This window comes from Rhinoraja longicauda, chromosome 13, assembly GCF_053455715.1.
Source record: "Rhinoraja longicauda isolate Sanriku21f chromosome 13, sRhiLon1.1, whole genome shotgun sequence".
NCBI lineage: Eukaryota > Metazoa > Chordata > Chondrichthyes > Rajiformes > Arhynchobatidae > Rhinoraja > Rhinoraja longicauda.
Genome location: NC_135965.1, coordinates 15875919 through 15884821, shown reverse-complemented (window position 1 = coordinate 15884821; position 8903 = coordinate 15875919).

The window sequence follows — 8903 nt, the reverse complement described above, 5'->3', positions numbered from 1 at the left end:
GGAACAGAGGGATACGGATTATGTGCAGGTAGATAAGGGTCGGTCTTAATATCATGTTCAATACAGACATTGTGGGCTAAAGGTGTGTAGGAAGGAACTGCTGATGCTGGTTTAAACCAAAGATAGACACAAAATGCTGGAGTAACTCAGTGGGTCAGACAGCATCTCGGGAGAAAAGGAGTAGGTGACATTTCGGGTCGAGACCCTACTTCAGACCCTTCAGTGTCTTTTGTCCAGAGAGGCTGTCTGACCCGCTGAGTTACTCCAGCTTTTTGTATCTATCTTGTGGGCTGAAGAGCCTGTTCCTGTGTTGTACTCTTCCATGTTGTTTGATGTTTTCTGGAGAGAAAATCCACATGTCTTGAAATCCTGGTACACCAGATACATCCATGGGAATGATGCCCACGTCTTCTTCGGTGTTACGCTAATCATGGTGACTCCAAGAGACCCCGGGGTTGGATGAATTGAAGTTGGATGTTTTCCATTGTGGGTTGCAGAAGGCAGCACATTACGCAGGACCAGATCCAGGTCCATAAGCTAGTTGGGGAGGGTGATGGGGAGGGTAAGAGGGGCAGGTAATGAGGGTTACCTCCTAACAAAAGATGGTGAAGGGGAAAGGGTGGTAGTCCAGCTTGGCAATAAGAGTCTAGCCAATGAGGGGGAAGGAGACTGGTGCATCCATTGAGGTGTCTCAAGAAATCAAAGGATTGGGATCTCAGAAGACAAAGCAATTGGGAGTGACAAGGGTATTTTGTGGAATCGGTGCTGTCAGGATATTAGGTCAGGAAATCAGCTTGGACTAATTAGGGATGAAGTTGATAGGATTAAGTTTAGCCTTAGATTTATTATTGTCACGTGTACTGAGGCACAGTGAAAAGCTTTGTTTTGCATGTTATCCAATCAAATCAGATAATACCACACGTAAATACAATCAAGCAAAAGTACAATGGGTCGAGCAAAGGAAAAGATACAGAGTGAAGAATATAATTCTCAGCAATGCGGCATAATGTTCCAAAACCAGTCCAATGTCTGCTGTGGGAGATGGAGAAGATGTATTCAAGGCAAAAATGAGGCTAAACTGGGGGCAATCTCAATCCAAAAACATGGATTGAATACTCCGGTAGTGACTAACAATATATTCGCTCAGAACAAAGGAGAGTTGTGTGGGAATTGGCATCACTTAATCTGCACCTGGTGCCAAAGTTGCATCAGACATGATGGTGTGAGTCATGATAGCAGGTCGGGATGGGACCAACAATGAAAGTGACACAAAATGACCTGAAAATGGCCATTATCAAGTTCCACTGCGAACAAAGCATATTTACAAACTATTGAAATGGAATAGTGCTGCTTACATGAGCTTCATGTGGAGGAAATAACTGCAGATGCTGGTACAAATCGAAGGTATCACAAAATGCTGGAGTAACTCAGCGGGTCAGGCAGCATCTCTGGAGAGAAGGAATGGGTGAGACCCTTCTTGAAGAAGGGTCTCGAGCCGAAACGTCACCCATTCCTTCCCTCCAGAGATGCTGCCTGACCCGCTGAGTTACTCCAGCATTTTGTGATACCTTACATAAGCTTCATGATGTTTATCTTGTCTCGATCAGCCTCATGAATCGCTCCAGTACCTCAGTAGTGTGATTGATTCTTAATTACCCTCTGACATAGAGCGTGAACAAGCCAAGTTCTCGGGGCCCCAAGGGCAGTCTAGTTGCAACGTTAATAATTGCGACGTTAAATTTTAAAACTGCATCAGAAGACGAGCTCCTAATCCTGAAGCTGATCCATAATCATGATCACACAAACCCACAGATTTTCTGCCAGTTTAATCAGAACTTGTAGTCAAGATGATAAGAGCATTTTGTTAATTGGCCTAATGACCAGTAGAGCACACAAACATGCCCTTCGACCTACAATGTCTGTGCTGAATGTCTGTGCTAAATTAAACTAACCTCCTCTGCCTGCACATGATCCATGTCCTTCCATTCCAACAATTCCATGTGCCTATGGTCTAACAAGCCTCTGAAACACCACTATCAGATCAGACTCCACCACCAGCCCTGCCAGTGGGTTCCAGGTACCCACCACTCTCTGCGTAGACTTACCCCGCACATCCCCTTTAAACCATCCCTGACTTTAATGCGATGCCCGCGAGTCTTTTTACTTTTCTACCTGGGGAAAAAGGTTCTGACTCTCTATGTCATCTCATAATTTCATATACTTCCTATCAAATCTCCCCTCCAACTCCTAAGCTCCAGAGAAAACAATCCCAATTTGTCCAGCATCCCCCTGTACAGTGCATTCAGAAAGTACTCAGACCCCTTCACTTTTTCCACATTTTGTTACGTTGTTAAAGTTCGCTTTCTCTAGACAGACAACAATGCAACAAAGTTAGTGGTAAAACAGTAGTCTTTATTAAGCCAGGCAGGAGTGGGGAGATCAGCACCGGGTGCCTTCATACACCCAAGCTCACCTCGTGCCCCACTCTCCGAAACACAGGACAAAACAGTATAGTTATATCTTTTTCTTATCAGTGAATGAAGTGGCACCACTCACATCATGCCCATACAAGGTAGTGAAAGAAATAGGACCATGTCCATATAAGCTATTAAGAAGGCCGTATGGCGAGTCCGGAAACTTGTCCTTTGTGGAAGAAGTTTATTGCGACAGCAATATTCGTATACAAAGGTTTAACAACAAGATAACGGACAACCATCAAAAACTCACTGTCTTCTTCGAAGACGTCTCCGAACTGACTCTTTTCGGGCGCCAAAAGCGCACATGACAACGCTGTCGCTCTCTGGACCAATCCCTACGGTCGCGCTCACACGTGACCTTGCTGGCCAATCTGAGGGTTCGACGACCAGGACCATTCTCTATGGTCGCTACATCCGTTTAAAAAAAAAATGATCTCAGCTTATTCTTATTTATTTTTTTAGCAAAGCCAACTAAAGGTCAGTTGTTTTTTTTGTAGTACATGTTGTACTTCTCAAGGTTAGACAGTTACCTCTTTCTGCTTAGCTAAGCAATTTACAATGTGCAAGAACAAGCAGGCAACCATTTTGTGACCTGTTTCGTTTGTAAACACTTAAATTCTTTCATTCCCTCCTTTTATCACAACATGATAACCATTAAAGTCTCCGCAATGCACAGATTGGTCGGATACACTGTATTACAAATATCAAAGCAATTATTAGTAGAAAAATCAAACTGCAGTGCACTATGGACCCCCAAAGACCTCCTAACCAGCTGAATGGCCACAAGCTGCCCTTCACCATAATAGCCATGCGTCTGGCTTCCAATCTTCTTGATTTTATTGACCTCCTGAAAGATGTGGGCAGCTAAGTTGGTAACATGAGAGGACTCGTCGGGAACATAAGTACAACATTCCCGTCCTATTATTGCACAGGGCCCTCCTTCCTTGGCCAGTGCCATACGATCTTGCAGGGCCACAGCACGGAGCGCGACCATTTCAGCTGTTATGGATAGAGCCGCCTGTGTATTGCCTAAGGCTTCCGCAATTTCATTAGCCAATTTCCCCATTACCGAGGCCATAGATATCAATTCTCGGGAGGCACGAGCTGTCCCACAGGGAAGGGTAGGCAATCATCAAGAATTGCTCTGATTTAGATATGCCTCGTTACAGACCATACGATCTCCGTTGTTATCTTTTGGCTTTCCCGATGCGCTTGCAGTCAGTTCAGGTGTATCCAGCGTGGGTGATCTTCGACTTTCACCGCTTTAGGTGTAGTCAATAGTACTTGCCAGGGCCCGTTCCACCGTTCCCCTAGTTTCTTCCGATCCCAATTTCTTATTAGTACGTAGTCTCCTGGTTGTATGGATTCACCGTTATAGTCAGCCGACAGTGGTCTCTGCGTCTCCAATACCTGTGAATGCATGAATGCAAGACTGACAAGGTTCGGGTCAATTGCTGTGCGTACGTAATTAACTCCTCATTAAGAGCATGTAGATCAAAACTGACTTCTGTACTGGAAAACGCACTCCAAGGAGTACGTAATGGTCGCCCATATATGATCTCGGCAGCTGTTAGTTTAGTAATACTGTGTGGTGAAACTCTCATCTCAAATAGAGTGAGAGCAAGGACCTTAATCCAACTCTGCCCCATTTCCCCCATTAACTTAGTCAATTTGGTCTTGAGTGTTCCATTCGCCCTTTCGACTAAACCAGAAGCCTGTGGATGGTGAACACAGTGAAATTGTTGCTTGATTTTAAAATGCTGGCATATTTCCTTATTAACCGTGGCTATAAAGTGGGGACCATTGTCGGAGCTGATAGTGGTTGGCAAACCAAAGCGGGGTATGATTTCTTTTAGCAGCAACGTGACAGTTGTTTCTGCTGTTTTATTCGTAGTGGGCAAGGCTTCAATCCATCTACCAAATAAATTAACAATTATTAAACAATATTTATAACACTGTGCACGGGGCATTTCAATAAAATCTATCTGTATGCATTCAAAAGGGCGGGATGGCAGAGGAGTGACTCAACTTTGGACCTTTTACTGCCTTACCAGGATTGCTTGGCTGGCATATCCCACACTCTTGCCGAATTTTTGGGTGCCACCATGTTTCTTTGGTCATCCTTACCATTCCCTCCTTTCCAGCATGAGTAAGGGAGTGTATGTAGGTTAACACTACAGGTAAGAATGCATCAGGTACACAAACTTGTCCAAGAGGGGTGAGCCAGAGGCCCGTTGGTGTATCAATGCCACAGCCCTCTTGTTTCCAAAGATCTTTCTGCATGGCAGAGGCATTCCCCTGCATTAACTGAACTTCACCCATGTCTGGCAGAGCCGTTCAGAGGGGACAATATTAAGGGAGTAGGAGGCAGAGGCAGAGGCGTCGGCGAGGGCATTTCCTTTAGAAACCTCATCTGAGCCACGTGTGTGTGTGCACTACATTTAATAATGGCTAGCTGGTGTGGGAGAGTTAGGGCCTGTAACAGATTTGTCACATAAAGGGAGTTTTTAATAGGAGTGCCGGAAGGCGTTAAAAAGCCTCTATGCTGCCAAATGGATCCAAAATCATGGGCAACGCCGAAGGCATATTGAGAATCAGTATAGATGTTAAGTGTCTCACTAGGGTGTGCCCAAAATGCACGCCCTAGTGAGAGCGTAAAGTTCTGCCTGCTGGGCAGAGAGAGCGTTTTTAGAACCGGCCTTCTGCAGTTGTCTGCAACCGTCGCATAGCCCGAGGTTTGGTGTCCATCCTGTAGGTCCTGTCGGACTGTGGTTAATAGTTCATTTCCCAATGCACAGTCATGAAGTGGTTCTTCGCGATGTTCGGACGGTTCTGTAAGAAATGCTGAAGGATTAGTGGTGGTCCAATGATGGAAGGTAAGGTGAGTAAGTGCTCAGGAGAGTAACTTCAGTTAACCGATCCTAAAAAGGCTCTCACAATTCTAAAGTCCATCATTTTGAGTTGTCACTCATCCAAGTGGAGAATAAACAACCGTTCCCAGACACTATCTTCAAGGCCATGCTGCTCAGCCATGGTCACTTGCAGTTCTCTTCTCACCAGATGTCCAGCACATGACCATTTTCACAGTGTTTCTTTGTTCTCCTGTTCCCAGCGTTTCGCTCTGTCTACCTCTAGCTAGTGGCATTCTCCCAAAGCCTGTCGCTCCGTGTAACTTCTCCGAGGTTTCATGTCCCATTAGGTTTTTTTTCTTCAGCGCACCCCTTCAGTGGGGACCAGTAAGGATTTGGTCAAAGAGAGTACTTATCTCTCATTTCCAACATGTCTTGTGGTTTCCAAGCCATGTATATCCTCATGGTGTCTGGCAGTCTGTTTTCTCCGGCTTGGGGGTTTACCATGGCTCTGATTGGCATTTCTCTTTTTGCTGTCTTTCGCAGGTGTATTTTAACTCCCTCCCAATCAGCCTTATTTTAAAATTGATTAAATTCATTTCATTCATCATCAAGCTAGACACAATACCCCATAATAAAAAAGCGAAAGCAGGTGTTTAGCAATTTTTGCAAAGTAATTAAAAAGAAATAACTGAAATATCACATTTACATAAGTATTCAGACCCTTTACTCAGTACTTTGTTGAGGCCCCTTTGGCAGCGATTAGAGCCTCAAGTCTTCTTGGGTATGACGCTACAAGCTTGGCACACCTTTATTTGGGTCATTTCTCCCATTCTTCTCTGCAGATCCTCTCAAGCTGTCAGGTTGGATGGGGAGCGTCGATGCACAGCTATTTTCAGGTCCCTCCAGAGATGTTCGATCGGGTTCAAGTCCGGGCTCTGGCTGGGCCACTCAAGGACATTCACAGACTTGTCACAAAGCCACTCCTGCGTTGTCTTGGCTGTGTGCTTAGGGTCGTTGTCCTTTTGGAAGGTGAACCTCCGCCCCAGTCTGAGGTCCAGAATGCTCTGGAGTAGGTTTTCATCAAGGATCTCTCTGTACTTTGCTCCGTTCATCTTTCCCGTGATCCTGACTAGTCTTCCAGTTCCTGCCACTGAAAAACATCCCACAGCATGAAGTTGCCACCACCATGCTTCACCGTTGGTATGGTGCCAGGTTTCCTCCAGACGTTCCTCCTTTGGCATTCAGGCCAAAGAGTTCAATCTTGCTTTCATCAGACCAGAGAATCTTGTTTCCAATGGTCTGAGAGTCCTTTAGGTGCCCTTTGGCAAACTCCAAGTGGGCTGTCATGTGCCTTTTACTGAGGAGTGGCTTCCGTCTGGCCACTCTATCATAAAGGCCTGATTGGTGGAGTGCTGCAGATATAGTTGTCCTTCTGGAGGGTTCTCCCATCTGCACAGAGGAACTCTGGAGCTCTGTCAGAGTGACCATCAGGTTCTTGGTCACCTCCCTGACTAAGGCTCTTCTCCCCTGATTGCTCAGTTTGGCCGGGCGGCCAGCTCTATGAAGAGTCCTGGTCATTCCAAAGCTCTTCCATTTAAGAATGACGGAGGTCACTGAGCTCTTCGGGACCTGCAATGCTGCAGAAATTGTTTTAAACCTTTCCCCAGATCTGTGTCTCGACACAATCCTGTCTTGGAGGTCTACGGAAAATTCCTTTGTCTTCATGGCTTGGTTTTTGCTCTGACATGCACTGTCAACTGTGGGACCTTATATAGACAGGTGTGTGCCTTTCCAAATCATGTCCAATCAACTTAATGTACCACTGGTAGACTCCAGTCAAGTTGTAGAAAAATCTCAAGGATAATCAATGGAAACAGAATGAACCTAAGCTCAATTTTGAGTGTCATAGCAAAGGGTCTGAATACTTGTGTAAATGTGATATTTCGGCTATTTCTTTTTAATTACTTTGCAACAATTTCTAAACAGCTGTTTTCACTTCTTCATTCTGGGGTATTGTGTGTAGATTGGTGATTAAAAAAAAAGAATTTAATCCATTTTAAAATAAGGCTGTAACCGAACAAAATGTGGAAAAAGTGAAGGGGTCTGAATACTTTCTGAATGCACTATACATAATATCAACTAATCCAGGCAGCAAATTGATACTAATCCAGTTGGCATCTTGCTAAATCTTTTCTGCTCTCTCTCCAAAGGCCAGTGTGGGCATGTCTGCATGCTAATGAATGAAAAGGAAACCACACTTTTTTTATTTCCCTTGTTCAGCAGGAAGCTTCGTAATGGAAAAAGCCATTCCAAAAAAGTCGTTCAAACTAAAGAAAAATTCCATTTAGACTGTACCTCTCACAATCTCACATGGCCTTTACAACTCATCAAAATATTTGAATGCATATGACTGTTGCCTCAGGCACATTCCCAATTAACTTGGAAACATCAGGTGATGTATTGCTCGTAACTGTTGGCTCACATGACCAATATTCTCCCTCCCTCCCACAGAATACCCATGACTAAGCAGTTCAGTGACAGTGCACTGCGTTATATTCCAATAATGATCAAGCATTCAAAGGTGGCTATTGTTCAACATGAGGCCCATCTCGGTTGTCAGAAGTCACAAGGGTTTAATATGTGAAGACTGTGGAGGATAAAAGGAGTCCCTGCTTTCAATAGAACTTGGCATCTTAATGAAAATAGAAACAAAATGCTGGAGCCAGAGTGCGTCAGGCAGCATCTCTGGAGAAAAGGAATAGGTTACGTTTCAGGTCGAGACACGTCCTTCAGACAGTGTCAGGGGAGAGGGAAGCTAGAGGTATGAAAAGGTACAAAGAACAAATAAATGAAAGGCATGAAAACAACAAATCAAAGCCAGCACCGATGATCAAAACAAGGTGGAGCCCACAATGGTCCATTGTTGGCTATGGGAAAGGTGGATCCGAACAGTGAAACTAAGCAGGATGACAGTGAAAAGAGTAGGCTGACGGCGGGGGGTGGGGGAGGAGGGGGGGTGGGGGGACGTAGAGAGAGGGAATGCAAGGGTCGCTTGAAATTAGAGAAATCAATATTCATACCACTGGGTTGTTAGCAGCCCAAGCGTTATATGAGGTGGTGTTCCTCTAATTTGCGTATGGCCTTATTCTGACAGTGGAGGAGGCCCAGGACAGAAAGTGCAGTATGGGAATGGGAAGGGGAGTTAAAGTATTTGGCGACCGGGGGATCGCATAGGCCAAGGCTATCTGAGTGAAGGAATTCAGCAAAACGATCGCCCAGTCTGATGGGTTTGTAATTTCATTGATGATTTGATGCTTCTCTGCGCTGAAGTCCATTGCAATTAGGAGACACAAGAGACTCCAGATGTTGGAGTCCTGAAGCAGGATTCATCGACCGTCCCTTTGTTTCCACAAACCTGTTTGACCTGTTGAATTCTTCCAACAGTTTGGTTTGTGTTCTTATGAAGAAACTAATTTCCTTCTCTTGCGGAAAGCAACGGTTTGATGAGAACGACATGAGATCTACAAAGGATTTATTCAGAAATGCAAGGTGATTTTGCACTAGGAATACAGTC